At 41.8% G+C, this 15,026-nt stretch overlaps 2 protein-coding genes across 3 annotated transcripts in view; one reads left to right on the top strand and one right to left on the bottom strand.

Annotated features, from left to right (window-relative positions):
• LCP1 (lymphocyte cytosolic protein 1) overlaps positions 1 to 12,424 on the bottom strand; it is a 43,404-nt gene extending 30,980 nt beyond the window's left edge. The window contains exon 1 of the mRNA XM_075850228.1: positions 12,334 to 12,424. The gene's annotated coding sequence lies outside the window, so the exon portion shown is untranslated. The remainder of the gene's footprint in view (positions 1 to 12,333) is intronic.
• LRRC63 (leucine rich repeat containing 63) overlaps positions 1 to 15,026 on the top strand; it is a 117,686-nt gene that overhangs the window by 47,683 nt on the left and 54,977 nt on the right. The gene's annotated exons all lie outside the window — the stretch shown is intronic.

Raw genomic sequence — 15,026 nt, 5'->3', positions numbered from 1 at the left:
AAAGTGTTGCGTTACTATTGAAAAATTGACGCTTTGAAGTCTTATTCTTCTTTTCCTTTCATTGATAATCCCATAAGAATTTTCAGTGGTCCCTTCTTCAGGTATGCCCACCCATTCATTTACCATCCTTTAGTAATCTATGGCACCCTGTTAGCCCCTTTTTTTTCGTTTTGCTAATAATTCCAGCTTTCCGATTTTCCGGTTCTCTTTGAACTAACATAAGTCTATTATCCCACCCTGTTTTTATACACAGATCGTTCTACATAATTTTAATAATGTAGTATTTTATTTTGTCATGTTCTTTGTCTAGCCTCTACATGTGTTTATACTGTTCTTTTCTCCTCTAATTTTTATCTGCTGTTGCTTCATCTTACTAACATCTAATTTGATGACCCGTTGTACTTTTCTATTCCAAAAGTATGTCCAATATGTTTGGCTGGACACCTAGCTGATGCCCTCTGGTTTAGCATCCAAACGGATGTCTTTTATGCATCCAAATGGACGCTTTTGCTCTTAGCATCCAAATGGATGTTACTTTGGCATCCAAATGGATGTCTTATATTAATTCATGCATCCAAATGAATGCTTGGGTCCCTTAACATCTAAATGGATGTTATTCTGGCATCCAAATGGATGTTTCTGTATTTAGCATCCTTTTGGATGTTTTGTGCGCCGCGCTAGTGTTTAAGTGAGGTTTATCACATCATTATGTCATTTTTTGCTAATATCTTATGCTTTTGTCCTTTAGCATTGTAAGTCACTGTTGTTCTTCCTCTCATATGTATAACTACTCATTGTTCTTGCTAACATTTATATTCTAAGTTCAAACCTTGACCTATGACGTCATTGGAGCACTCTGACCCCGGTCACATTGGCGGGTTTTTTCCAAATAGTATGGTTGTATTTAAGCAGTGAAGTTTGTATGTTTTTTCATGGCCTGATGAAGATGCCAGTGTGGCATTGAAACGCGTAGCCTTACTATATAATAAACCTTTATATTATTTCCTCTCGTACGTGACTTATCATTACTCATGTATTGATGCGTTAACTGAAGTGCAGCAGCGCCCTTGGAGACTCCTTTTTTTCTTGCAAACCCAGCATACCTTTTGCGGTTTTCCTCTGGAACACCGTTTTTGAGTCCTGGCAGCAGCAGCATATACATTTCTTATTGCCTGTTATCATCCTACACCAGGTTAGTAGTCTCTGTATCATTACACTACATCTTACCTGGGTAACCTGCACTATGTGGCGCCGTGTTTTTTGTTTCTCTATACCTCCCTTTTATAAATTTCACACAGATTCAAGATTCACACACGGCAGATTTTGTTGCAGAGGTGTCTGCGACTGTCCCATTCATGTGAATGGAGTGTACAGAAATCCATGCACATGCTACAGAAACAACCCTATAATTATGTATGGAACAAATTTATAGTCACAGAAATTTCTGCAACAAATCTGCAGTGTGTGAATATACCCTTAGGCTGGGTTCCCAGCGACGTTTCGGTTCCACAGGTACCTTTCTCAAGCTTGAGAAAGGTTCCTGTGGAACCGAAACGTTGCGCTCTTGAGGTGAATAAATCCACCCTGTTTTCATCTACTTTGAAGTCCTGGTGCCGTTATTGCGTTCTATTGTTTCTCTCTATCTAAATTAGGGAATTGATTCATCCCCTGGTGACGAGCACATGGCCCGATTTTTGGATTTGTTGGAGTGCTGTGTTCATTTGTATCTGGACTATATATATCTATATATATATATATATAGAGATATATATATATATTATACAAAAATATGAGAACTGAAAAATACAATATATTTTACACAAAAGTCCCCAACCTTTTGAGGGTTGTAAGCTACTTTCAAGAACAATAGATTGTATTGAGCTACATTGGATATTAAAGGGGAAGCAGCCTATTAAATATATATATACGATTGTGCCAGTAATGCCTGACAAAATTGTGCAGTTATTGGCCAATGTAAGAAAGCCGGGCTTCGCTACGCGGGACCGTATCCTTACCCTAGTTTTATCTGCCAATTAAATTATTTGGACCTGTAGCGAGCTCTAGTAATGCTATGACATCCTGGGTCATACCAGTACACAATAGTATCTGGTGCTGTTAACAGCTGGGGAGCCACATGATGGGGGCTTTAATCTATTGCTGCTAAACTACAACTTAACTAATCAGGTTTATATGTAACAGGAAAACCACGTAAACCATTTTCCTGGCTATGCTTTATTTCCTGCATCTAGGTGTACTGAAAAGACAGCAAATATTTTTACAATGCAAAAAAGTTTTTGTAAGGCTGGTTAATACATTAGATACACATACCTTTAATATGAAAAACATAATGTTCTAAGATTATTTTAATGTTAGAACATTACGAAGTAAGGAAACAGGATGCCTTGAAAGTCATTGTTTTATTATTGAAGACGATATAATATGTCAATATATAGATGTGCCACATGATCTATTCATAGCGGTCTAGGGGACATCATTTGCATGTGGCGGTAAGATGACTCCACTATTAATATAGTTTGACAGATAGGGATAGTATGTTGGTCCAAAAAGCATGACAATACTCTCTTTATTCTATACTAGTTTATGGCATAATCATTTCCTATGTAACTTCTCAGTCTTGCGTCTGCTCTGGTCTTTCCCTCACTAAGACCCGTTTTACTTCCCTTTCATAGTTCTGCTTTTTTCTGACTCGCGAATATTAGATATTTCGGTCTATTATACATTGCTATGCACAGGATCTATTTTATCTTGATCACTCCTGTTAACTTATTTTCGTGATTTTTTCAGTCCACCAGAATGCATTATGCAAACAGTAAGGGCATGACCACACATGGCGGAATTCCTCCGCAACTGTCCGCATCAATGCCGCACCTAATCCGGGTTGCGGATTACGGCTGCGGATCTGCACAAAATGTGCAGAAAATTGATGCGGACTAGCTGCTGCGGACTGCGGGAAAAGTGCTTCCCTTCTCCCTATCAGTGCAGGATAGAGAGAAGGGACAGCACTTTCCCTAGTGAAAGTAAAAGAAATTCATACTTACCGCCCGTTGTCTTTATGACGCGTCCCTCCTTCGGCATCCAGCCCGACCTCCCTGGATGACGCGCCAGTCCATGTGACCGCTGCAGCCTGTGCTTGGCCTGTGATTGGCTGCAGCCGTCACTTACACTGAAACGTCATCCTGGGAGGCCGGACTGGAGACAGAAACAGGGAGTTCTCGGTAAGTACGAACTTCATTTTTTTTTACAGATACATGTATATTGGGATCGGTAGTCACTGTCCCGGGTGCAGAAACAGTTACTGCCGATCGCTTAACTCTTTCAGCACCCTGGACAGTGACTATTTACAGACGTCTCCTAGCAACGCTCCCGTCATTACGGGAGCCCCATTGACTTCCTCAGTCTGGCTGTAGACCTAGAAATACATAGGTCCAGCCAGAATGAAGAAATGTCAAGTAAAAAAAGCAAGACGCATCCGCAGCACACATGACATGTGCATGACAGCTGCGGACTTCATTGCGGAACTTTGAATCTCCATTGAAGTCAATGGAGAAATTCCGCCATGAGTCCGCCACTGCTCCGCAACAGACAGAGCATGCTGCGGACACCAAATTCCGCTCCGCAGCCTATGCTCCGCAGCGGAATTGTACGCATCGTGTAAACGAACACTGCTAAATTAAAGTGAAAGTCAATGTAGAAACGGCTCCGCTGCGGATTAACGCTGCGGAGTGTCCGCAGCGGAATTTAAGTGCAATTCCGCCATGTGTGAACCCGCCCTAAAACTTCACATGAATTCACACTAGTTCCTTTGTTTATGACAGGGGTAGGGAAACATTTTTCTGCCAAGAGCCATTTGGATATCTATAAGGCTGGGTTCACACTGAGTTTTTTGCAGGCAGAAAATCTACCTCAAAATTCCGTTTGGAATTTTGCGGCAGATTTTGCGGCAGATTTTGCTCTGCCTGCACGCCGATTTTTGGGGCGTTTTTCGCCTGCGGCCATTGAACGCCGAGGGCAAAAAACACTGCGAAATACGCTTTCTCTGCCTTCCATTGATGTCAATGGGAGGTCAGACGCGTAAACGCCCGAAGATAGAGCATGTTCGCTCGCAGGAAAAAAACGCCTCCGCCTCCCATTGAAATCAATGGGAGGCATTTTCAGCAGTTTTTTGGCGCGTTTTCCAACGCGGTTTCCGCGTCGATAAAACTTGTCAAAAAACTCTGCTTGAACTGACCCTAACATCATTCGCAGGCCATACAAAATGATCAACTTAACAATTTGCCTGCTATATTTGGTCAAACATCTAATTAACTCACCCCCAATGTGATGGCTGGAACTGCTTCTCTTTGGTGAGGCGTGTGATGTTAGCCGGTATTGATGATGTTACTACTGCGTCTATCAGTCTGGAGCGCAGTCGACACTTTGCAATGGTAAGTTTTGAAAAGAACTGCTCGCGGCAGTAAGTTGTTCCGACTTACTTACCTAAAGGGGTTTACCCATCAGGGACATATATGACATATCCACTGGATATGTCATAAATGTAAGATAGATCTGGGACCCGCACCTATCTCCAGAACTAGGCCCCATAAACCATGTTCTACTTCTCTGTGTTCTGGCTGATTTCCGACTATGAAGAAGAAAACAGTGTAGCTCGCTGAGCTACGCTGTTTCCGTAACTCCCATCGTAGTGAATGGCAGTTACAGAAGCAGCATAGCATGCGGGTTACGCTGTTGCTGTAACTACCATTCCGTTTTATGGGACTTACGGAAACAGCGTAGCTCAGCGAGCTACGCGGTTTTCTTATTCATGGTCGGAAATCACAAGCTTCAGCCACAGCACAGAGGTAGAACGGGGTTTAGGGGGCCCCGTTCTAGAGATAGATCTGGGACCCGCACCTATCTGACATTTATGACAGATCCTGCGGATATATCATAAATGTGCTTGATGGGAAAACCCTTTTAAGTCACCTGACCTCACTTCATGTGTTTAGGACAGGTCCTATGTCTACACTACAAATAAATTTCTACATTTGTCCTCAGCTAAGTTTCTAAATTCTAGGTCAGGAGCAGGAGGAGGGCGGATGTAGCCAAGTACTGTCATTCACCACTAGGGAATGAGGATGCGGTGGTCTGAGTCAGGAGGTCAGTGCGTGCCGGCCCGGGAGTGGACCAACGCAGACACCTGACTTGAGTCAACTGACCTCACGTCAGATGACTGGACTGGTCCACTCGCAGGCCGGCACGCACCGACCTAACTCACACCGCTGCCATACTTGCCAGGCAATGACACGGCGGCAGCGACTGTCAGAGTGAGGTTGGTGTGTGCTGTGACGTGGGTGGACCAGTCCAGTCACCTGACGTCACATCACTGACGTGAGGTCAGGTGACTGGACTGTGCCGGCCCGGGAGTGGACTAGTCCGGTCATCTAACCTCACGTCGCTGATGTGAGGTCAGGTGACTCAGCTCAGGTGACCGGACTGGTCCACTCTCGGGCCGGCATGCATCAGCCTCACTCAAACCACCGCTGCCATACTTGGCTCCGTCTGCCCTCCTCATGCTCCTAAATGTGAGTGAGTAGGGCGGACAGAGCCAAGCAGTGAATGACACGGCGGCAACACGGTCTGAGAGAGGTCGGGCCAGACCAAATGATCTCGCGGACCGGACGTTCCCCATCCCTGGTTTCAGGGGAATGAACTAATGGTTGGTGGAAAATGTCTTCCTTTGAGTATGTCCTTCAGTAGACAACTTGTTTGCTTACTGGTTGGTTGAATTATTTATCTGTGCTATGCAGAACGATACACAGAATGTAGTGTAGGAGACACAATCTGTTTTCTTATACTCACATGTTTGTCAGCAAACCTATCAGTATGTTTTTCGACTGTTGGAAGAAACCAGGGAACTTAGATGAAACCCATGCAAATATGGGGAAAATAGGCAAACTTCATGCAGATGTCGTGATGTCCATGATTTCAGTGCATGGTTAGTTAAAATCTTTTTAATGTCCAGGGAAACAATGGCAAAGTGTATTTCCCCCAATGCATTAAACTCACTAAGGTTTAATAGAAATCTCTGGTATTCCATTGTCAATTTTACATCCCCCGTGTCCTTGGTCTAATGTATAAGGACCTGTGGTCACATGTTGTGAGATTGGCAGGTCCTTAAGCATAGCTCACTGCTACTTGATATAGTTTAGGCAATAGTGGCTTACCCTGTTTATTGCAGGTGCCAGAAGAAACGACCCGGAAGCCATCTTTGAGTTTATTTCTTTGCTCCATAACAGTGGTGAGGATGCATATAGTGTAAAGACACTGAGTGCAGCACTAAATAGATAAAAGGTGACTGGTCCCACCAAACGGGGGGTTCAGTGTGCGGGTTATGACCTTTGGAGCAGCAGGATGCTGCTGGTGCTGGTATGCAACAAGGGAAAGAGGCTGTCAGAGGGAGAGGGAGAGTTGCCTGGGGCCTCCCCTTAAGCAAAGACTGTGAGAACTCTGATTGGAAGTTGTCAGGGACCTTCCTGTGTTTGTGTTGCTGAGAAAGACGGGTGTAAGTAGCCAGGGGCCTCCCCGTGATCGTGATTTTCTAATAGGCCCAGAGGCCTAAAGATAAATAGTGCTAATGGTCAGAGAGATAGGGCCTGGATTGTTAAATGGACAGGTCCATTAAAGCTAGGTCCAAAAGTCAAGAGTAGTGAGTGAGCCACCATTGCCGCATTGCCTGAAATTGCCATTTGTCATTTTGTATTTGTGAAACTTTCTAAAAGACGCGCCTCTCTGCTGACAAGTGTTTGTACCCGCATGTGGCAGTTCTGTATACCACAGGCCTAGTAATGAACTGTTGTCTGTTACCACTTGTCAGTAAAAGTCTGCTTGATTGCACATAATCTGGGCCATCATTGTGACTAACCCTGCAGTCCTTGCCGGTACTCAAACTTACATAGGTAGTGGTGTAGTGGGGCCCTAGCTGGACTTTTGCTCCAGGGCCCATGAACCTTTAGGTATGCCTCTGGACCTATCTTTTATGCACAGACCTGTAAACTGCTCACTCCTTTGCATCTATCACCATAATACAGTGTATGTTCACCTTTTTACAGCATTTTACAATTTATATATAGAAAAAAGTATGAGCAATAATAGCTTGTTGCTACTGGAATGAGTCGACAGCTTGTTGGCTGACACACCCTAACAGTATAGCTGAGCTCCTATAATGTGCCTCCGTATTCTGGGACAGTTAAAGGGGTTTGTCCTGTTTCAGCAAATTAATGTTATTTTTTATATAAATAAAAGTTATACAATGTTCTAATATACTTTTTTGTATTAATTCCTCACAGTTTAAGATCTCTGCTTGTTGTTATTTAGTAGGAAAATGCATTGTTTACTTTCAGTGGATAAAATTCTGTCCATGGTCATGTGATGGACACACAGGTGCTGGGATCGTTAGAGGACACCGCTCTGATACACGTAAGGTAACGAGCCATGCACCTGTGTGTACATCACATGACCATGGACAGAATTTTATCCACTGAAAGTAAACAATGACTTTTCCTAAAGAACGACAACAAGCAGAGATCTTGAAAACAGTGAGGATTTAATACAGAAAGAAGTATTCCCACCCTTAGAGATTTATGGCATAGCCATGGGATATGCCATAAATGTCAAAGACACGCGGGTCTCAGGTCTGGGACCGATCCCTATTTTGAGATTGGGGGGTCACCAGGGCGACAGCATCCAAAGGGGAAACTAATGGAGAGGTGGCGCAGTTCTCTCCATTGATTCTAATAAAATAGCCGAGCAGGCTGGCTTGGCTATTTCCATAACTCCCATAGGAATGAATGGAGAGAGCCAGTGAGGTGGGACAGGGTTCAGGTCCCAGGTAGGTGCAGGTCTAACAGACATTTCCAGTGAATATGCCGTAAATGTCTAAGGGGGAAATAACCTTTTGATTTTATCTGACATTAGATCACTATACAATACCCAATGTAAAGACAACACATCCCAGAATGCAAATCACCAGAGCAAGCTGTGTCCCGTGAATGCAGCTGCGGATGACAATGGGCTATAATATTTATACTGTGACTCCGGATTAGTACAAGATATATAAAGCGATGTATTTACAGAGTTACTAAACATTATATATAGATTATATCAAATGTAAACTATACAATTATTTTTAAAAGTGAATATTTTCTGTAACTTCTGATGTAGAATAACAAGATTGCAGCCCACAGTTTATCTGCATTACTTAGGAAACAAGAGGGGAAACTCAGTTTGTTTCTGGAAGCCTCTTAAGGTACATTTCAAGACTACGTTTCATTATATATGAAGTGCTAAATTTTTTGGTAATCTGTCACTGGATATAGCCAAAGATATTAGAGTACCTATAAAATGCCCTAACAAATAGTAGATAAAGAGGCTCTGTCACATCATAAGGAGATGGGCGCTATAATGTAGGTGACAGTAATGCTTTTTATTTAAAAAAAACGATCTATTTTTACCACTTTATTAGCGATTTTAGATTTATGCTAATGAGTTGCTTAATGCCCAAGTGGGCGTATTTTTACTTTAGACCAAGTGGGCATTGTACAGGGGAGTGTATGACGCTGACCAATCAGCCTCATGCTCCATTCATTTACTCAGCGCATAGGGATCCTGATAGATCCTTATGTGCTGTCTTTTACTAACACATTAACAATACTGAAGCGTTTAGACAGTGAATAGACATTTCACGGAATGTCTATTCACAATCTCTGCACTTCGTTACTGTTTCTATGGTAGTTACAGCAGAGGAAGCGTGATCTTGTTGTAATCTGTCATTTACAGCGTGATCTCACGAGATTACGCTTCCTCTGCTGTAACTACCACAGTCTATTCACTGTCTAAACACTTCAGTATTGTTAATGTGTTAGTATAAGACAGCACATAAGGATCTAGCAGGATCCCTATGCGCTGAGTAAATGAATGGAGAGGAGTGCATGAGGCTGATTGGTCAGCGTCATACACTCCCTTGTACAACTTGGTCTAAAGTAAAAATACGCCCACTTGGGCATTAAGCAACTCATTAGCATAGATCTAAAATCGCTAATAAAGTGGTAAAAATAGATTGTTTTTTTAAAATAAAAAGCACTGCTGTCACCTACATTATAGCGCCGATCTCCTTATGTAGGAGATACGGCACTTATAATGTGGCGACAGAGCCTCTTTAATGGCTAGAGGCGTAACTTGAAGCTCCTGAGCACCGATGGATATGTACCGGGGACCCGCAACTTCCCTCTGCTATTTATAATACTGGTTCACAGGCACCAGAGCCCGGGTGGGACTTCTACTCTTGCACTCTTATTAATAGATGCATCTCTAATCATTAAATGCCCCTTTCATTCTCTGTTAATAAATCTGTGAAATGCTGTTTTTAAAAGAAATCACTTCTGTTTTTTTGCCAGGGCATACAGTAAATACAGTTGGAATTACCTGGATATCTGCATTGATTACTAATAAAATGTAGTCTAATTATCTAAGTCACAATTATAGACAAACACAATATAACTAAGCAAATAACACACTAACCGTTGTAGTGTTCATGTCTTTTATTGACTACATTGAATAAACATCCACAGTGCAGGGAGAAAAAGGTAGTGAACCCCTGTGTTAATGAATTCTCTAAGACCTAAATGGCACAAGGTGTTTCAATTAAGGAAATTAGATTGGAAGTGTGGGTTTCACAGGTGCTTTGCCAATGAAATAAAGGCAAAAATAGCATGGTTACTGGCAAATCTGTTCATCTCAAGAAAGATTGGTTCGTGTGAACCATGTCTTGGGGTAAACAGCATTCAGAAGACACGTTACAGTGCTGCATAAAGCTAAAAAGGTCTACAAAAGCATTACTAAAAACCTAGGTGTATATCACAAGTGGAGAATATTCAGGACTGTTGCTACTTGAGGGATTGATCAAACGAGAACAATGAATTCAAACGTTTATCAAAAATTTTACAGGAGAATGTAAGGGCAACAGTCGACCTTGAGCTGAAGAGACGTTGGGTGATGCAACAACACAGTGTGGGGAAATTTATTAAGACTAGTGTTTCATATGCCGGTTCTAATATAAAGAAAGTTGCCTTAGAATGCGCCTCATTTATTAAGATGTGCACCCCTCTTAATAAATTAGCGCACGTCTGGCCGTTTGTGCGCAAGAAAGTGGAACCTACACCAGCCATGAGCTTGCGTAGATTTCTCCCTGCACTGTGGATGTTTACTCAAAGGGCTCAATAAAAAACACAAATGACATGAACAGTACAATTGTTTGTGTGTTATTAGTTTAGCTAGATTGTGTTTGTCTATAATTATGACTTAGATAAGTCAGACCATATTTTATTAGTAATCAATGCAGAAATCCAGGTAATTCCAAAGGGTTCACTTTTTTTTTTTCTTGCAACTGTATTTAGGTCTCCAAGTCCTTGAGCGACCACAAACATATTTGACAACCCTTAAAGAGGCTCTGTCACCAGATTATAAGTGCTCTATCTCCTACATAATCGGATCGGCGCTGGAATGTAGATAACAAGTGTTTTTTATTTTTAAAAACGATACATTTTGAGCAAGTTATGCACAATTTTTGATTTATGCGAATTAGTTTTTTAATAGGCAACTGGGCGTGTTTTTACATTTTTACCAACTGGGCGTTGTAAAGAGAAGTGTATGATGCTGACCAATCAGTGACCAATCAGCGTCATACACTTCTTTCCATTGATTTTTAGCAGTACTCGCAACACAGCGTGATCTCGCAAGATCACGCTGTGCAGTCACATACTCCCACATTAACTTTACCGAAGTGACTTGAGAGTGAATAGACATTGCCTCCAGCCAGGACGCGATGTCATTCACACTCCCGACACTTCACTAAAGTTTCTGTGAATGACAGCACAGCGTGATCTCGCGAGATCACACCATGCTGTGTGAGTAAGTCCCCAAGAAACTTTACCGAAGTGTCGGGATTGTGAATAGACATCCTGTCCTGGCTGGAGGCAATGTCTATTCATTCTCAAGATACTTTGGTATGGTTAATGTGGGAGTATGTGACAGTACAGCGTGATCTCGCGAGATCACACTGTGTTGCGAGTACTTCTAAAAATGAATGGAGAGAAGTATATGACGCTGATTGGTCAGCGTCATACACTTCTCTTTACAATGCCCATTGGTAAAAAAAAAAGTAAAAACACGCCCAGTTGTCTATTAAGAAAGTCATTAGCATAAATCTAAAATTGTGCATAGGGGCCTGTTCACATCAGCGTTCGCTTTCCGTTCAGGGGTTCCATCGGAGGTTTCCATCGTGGAACCCCGTCAACGGAAAGTCAAATGGAAACCTTAATGGTGACGGAAACGTTGCTAATGGTTTCCATTTATCCCCACTCCGGCAGGTTTCAGTTTTTTTCGACGGAATCAATAGCTCAGTTGATGTGAAACGGCCCTAACTTGCTCAAAATTGATAGTTTTTCAAAATAAAAACACTGTTGTTATCTACATTACAGCGACGATCACATTGTGTAGGAGATAGGGCACTTATAATCTGGTGACAGAGCCTCTTTAAATAAAATGTTACAGCCTTATTCACATCGCATGGTCATGTGCAGTAACCCTGCATGGCGACTCAAGGAGCGGCTACAATTTAGTATTATTGGCACACCTATATTATCATGTCTCTTCCTGCAGAGTCACATTAAATCTATTAATACATACCCCCATATAAACTGGGTGCCATATTACGAATCTGTACCACACAAAAACAAAATATGGCCTTGCAAATAAAGTATAAGGCACACCATGCAGAGTATAATTGTAACACTACATAAAAATTCCCAATGTTTCCAACAATGCCGTTATCCAATATAATCACCCAAGTAATTTTTTTAATAAACCTACTAGTCCACATATGAGCACATTTTCCCCTATAACTCACCATGCGCCCATACTGTCATTGGAGTTGACTTTCCCCCCTCAACCTCAATAAAGGCTCAGAGGGTCAGGTCCAAATTTTACTCATAAGGCTCTAGTTACACCAATAGACTTTTATATACAGCGTTGTAAAATTCAATATGACATTTTCTGCGATCATATACGTGGTGATTTTTTTTACTCACAGATTACTGCTTGCTTTGACCACAAACTTCCTGTGCCGTTGTACAGCTCGCGGCTCGGTGCTCACAGCTATAGTAACATTACTATCTGGGTGGCGTTATTGATAGCCCACCGTTGGACTGTTGCTTATAATAAATAAGTGCATTAAAAAAAAAGGTACATTTTCTCAGAATTCTGTCAATAAAAACTTACCTCCTTCAATATATGGCTGGTCACCGGCAACGCAGCAGAGATATCTTGAAATTAGTTTGGTGCGCACAGAAAAGCGAGTAAAGCTTTATTTTGTGGTTAGTAGAAGGAAGTGACTGACATGTGAAATTATGACTTTATAAGGAAATGTCAGCCGTTTTAACCCTTCCTCTATTTCGAGAACCACCTGATTAGTCAAAAAGATGTTCACACCATTACCCACTTCCTAGCCTGTTGTATGGAGTGCTTTAGCAATGCTCGATGCTAGGCATCTGTCTCTTGCAATGCACTGCTCAATTATTTTTTGCCTGAACATCCTCTTACAGTATGTATTGTGTAAACTGCATGCAGGGTCAGACTGACCCACCAAAGTATCAGAGAATCCTCCGGCGGGCAAAGCCTCTGACACATGGGCCTCTATTACAGCACGGCTCCAAAGGTCCAGCAGAAGAAAATCCCATATGGAGCTCACTACAGAGCTGTTCACTTGCCGCTACGGTCTATTCCTTATGGGTTGATTCTGTAATAACATATTAGAGCTTATTGTTGATATGTCCTCTGTGGCCCCAATGACCCGTAGTCCAATGCTGGCCTGATATGAATGACGTTCCCCATAGAAAATCTTTCCTATCGTGGGAAACATTGCCCCACATTCAGTTTTCAACCAAACTATTATGTGCAATATTCAATAGTCCACAAAAGGCTTTATATAGCATTGAGTGAATACATGTTTTGTATAATAATAATAATAATAATAATAATAATAATAATAATATAAGAAGGCCATAGCCATGCATCTATTCTGTTGTAGTTCCACCAAAACTCAGGAGTCAAATAATACTGTAAGGCCCCGTTCCCACTACATTTTTGCAACTTGTTGAAACATCCTGTTTTTTTTTTGTTTTTTTTTTAAAAATAGTACCTTTAAAACAGGATGCCTGTCCAGTTTGATGAGACGCCTCCTTTAAGCTAGGCACCCCTTGGTTTAATAGTTAATGAACAGAATGATTCTCCATCTCCGGTATGACTACTTGTACAGTGTTGGACTTGTAAATGCGTTGGAAATCAATAATGCAAAATGGTTGGTGTCTAAAGAATATCTCTGGCGTCTCAGTGTGTTGCAATAAAAACATCCTTTTTTTAAGTGTATGAAAATAACAGGAAATCATGAAAATCTTTTGAGAATCTGTGAGGAAATTTCGAGCAAAATATATTTTTTCATGTTCTTTTGTTATTCTTCAATGTTACACAAATAAAATGATGAGATGGTGGGCACTGTATGGCGTATAGTGAAAATAGACGAATAACTGTCCAGCCGGGAAAAAGCTTTTTCATGATCTATAATGTTGCATATAGAACCGTGTTTCCACCCAGTATTATTCAATGAGGAACTACGAGGACAGCATTGCAGAATCTGAAAGAAGAACAGGCTGCTAATTTGACGGTCTTGCATTATATTTTAGAATTTAGCTCTGATTTTAATCAACCTTTTAGACTGAAAATATATTTCATTATGTAATTGAATCACAGATTTTTCTAAGGCTCTGTCCACATCTGCGTCTTGGTTTCCATTTATGACAAAAACCAGGATGCAGTGGTGGTGTGCGTCATACAATAGCGGATAAGACTGGCGCCGACGGACCCCATTGAATTATAATTCAATGTGATCCTAAGGGCTCTGTCGTTGTGTCCGTTGTTTTGATAGGAAGAGTAGTGCTGCATGCAGTGTTCTTTTTCCTGTTAAATGTGGTGGAATCTGCTCCCAATTGGAGCCCCCAACACAGATATGAACATAGCCTTAAAAAGATTTAATACCTATGTGAACATACAAGAAAAAATCCAACGCCACTTTCACACGGCAGTATTTTGGTAAGTATTTTGCATTAGTATTTGTAAGGCAAAACCAGGGAAGGAAATAAAATGTATAAAGTATAATGGAAAGATTTGTACCCTTTTGGCTATGTTCACACGGAGTATTTTGGGGGAGGAATATCTGCCTCAAAGCTCCAAACGGAATTTTGAGGCAGATATTCCTCCCCCAAAATACTCCGTGTGAATAGCAATTATCGCGCCGTTTTTCGCCCGCGGCCATTGAGCGCCGCGGGCAGAAAACACGCTTTCTCCTGCCTCCCATTGAAGTCAATGGGAGGTCGGAGGCGGAAGCGCCCGAAGATAGGGCATGTCGTTTCTTTTTCCCGCGAGGCAGTTTTACTGCTCGCGGGAAAAAGACGCCGACGCCTCCCATTGAAATCAATGGGAGGCGTTCTCGGGCCGTTTCTGCCGAGTTTTGCGACGCGGTTTCCGCGTCAAAAAACTCGGCAAAAGACCCCGTGTGAACATAGCCTTTATGTGTTTTGGGCCCACTCCTGGTTTTGGCTTCTAAACACTGATGCAAATTACTGACCGAATGTGAAAGTGGCCATATCTTTATGTATATTTAGAACCAAATCGTGCGCGTGCAAAATACTTATGACTCTGACATTTGCATAAAGATAACTCATCTGAATGGGGAAAGCGTCACTATTTTTTGTATGTGAACTATTAGTACTAGATTATACAATTTTAGTAGCGCTCTACCCCATACACAGGCCTTATTTACACGAACGTGTTCATTTTGCGCGTGCAAAAAATGCTGCATTTTTTGCCGGTTGCAGTTCCGTGTGTCATCAGTGTTTGGTGCGTGACTGCGTGATTTT

Source organism: Rhinoderma darwinii, chromosome 2 (genome assembly GCF_050947455.1).
Source record: "Rhinoderma darwinii isolate aRhiDar2 chromosome 2, aRhiDar2.hap1, whole genome shotgun sequence".
NCBI lineage: Eukaryota > Metazoa > Chordata > Amphibia > Anura > Rhinodermatidae > Rhinoderma > Rhinoderma darwinii.
The sequence above is the reverse complement of the archived record's forward strand: the minus strand, read 5'-3'. Positions and strand labels throughout refer to the sequence as shown.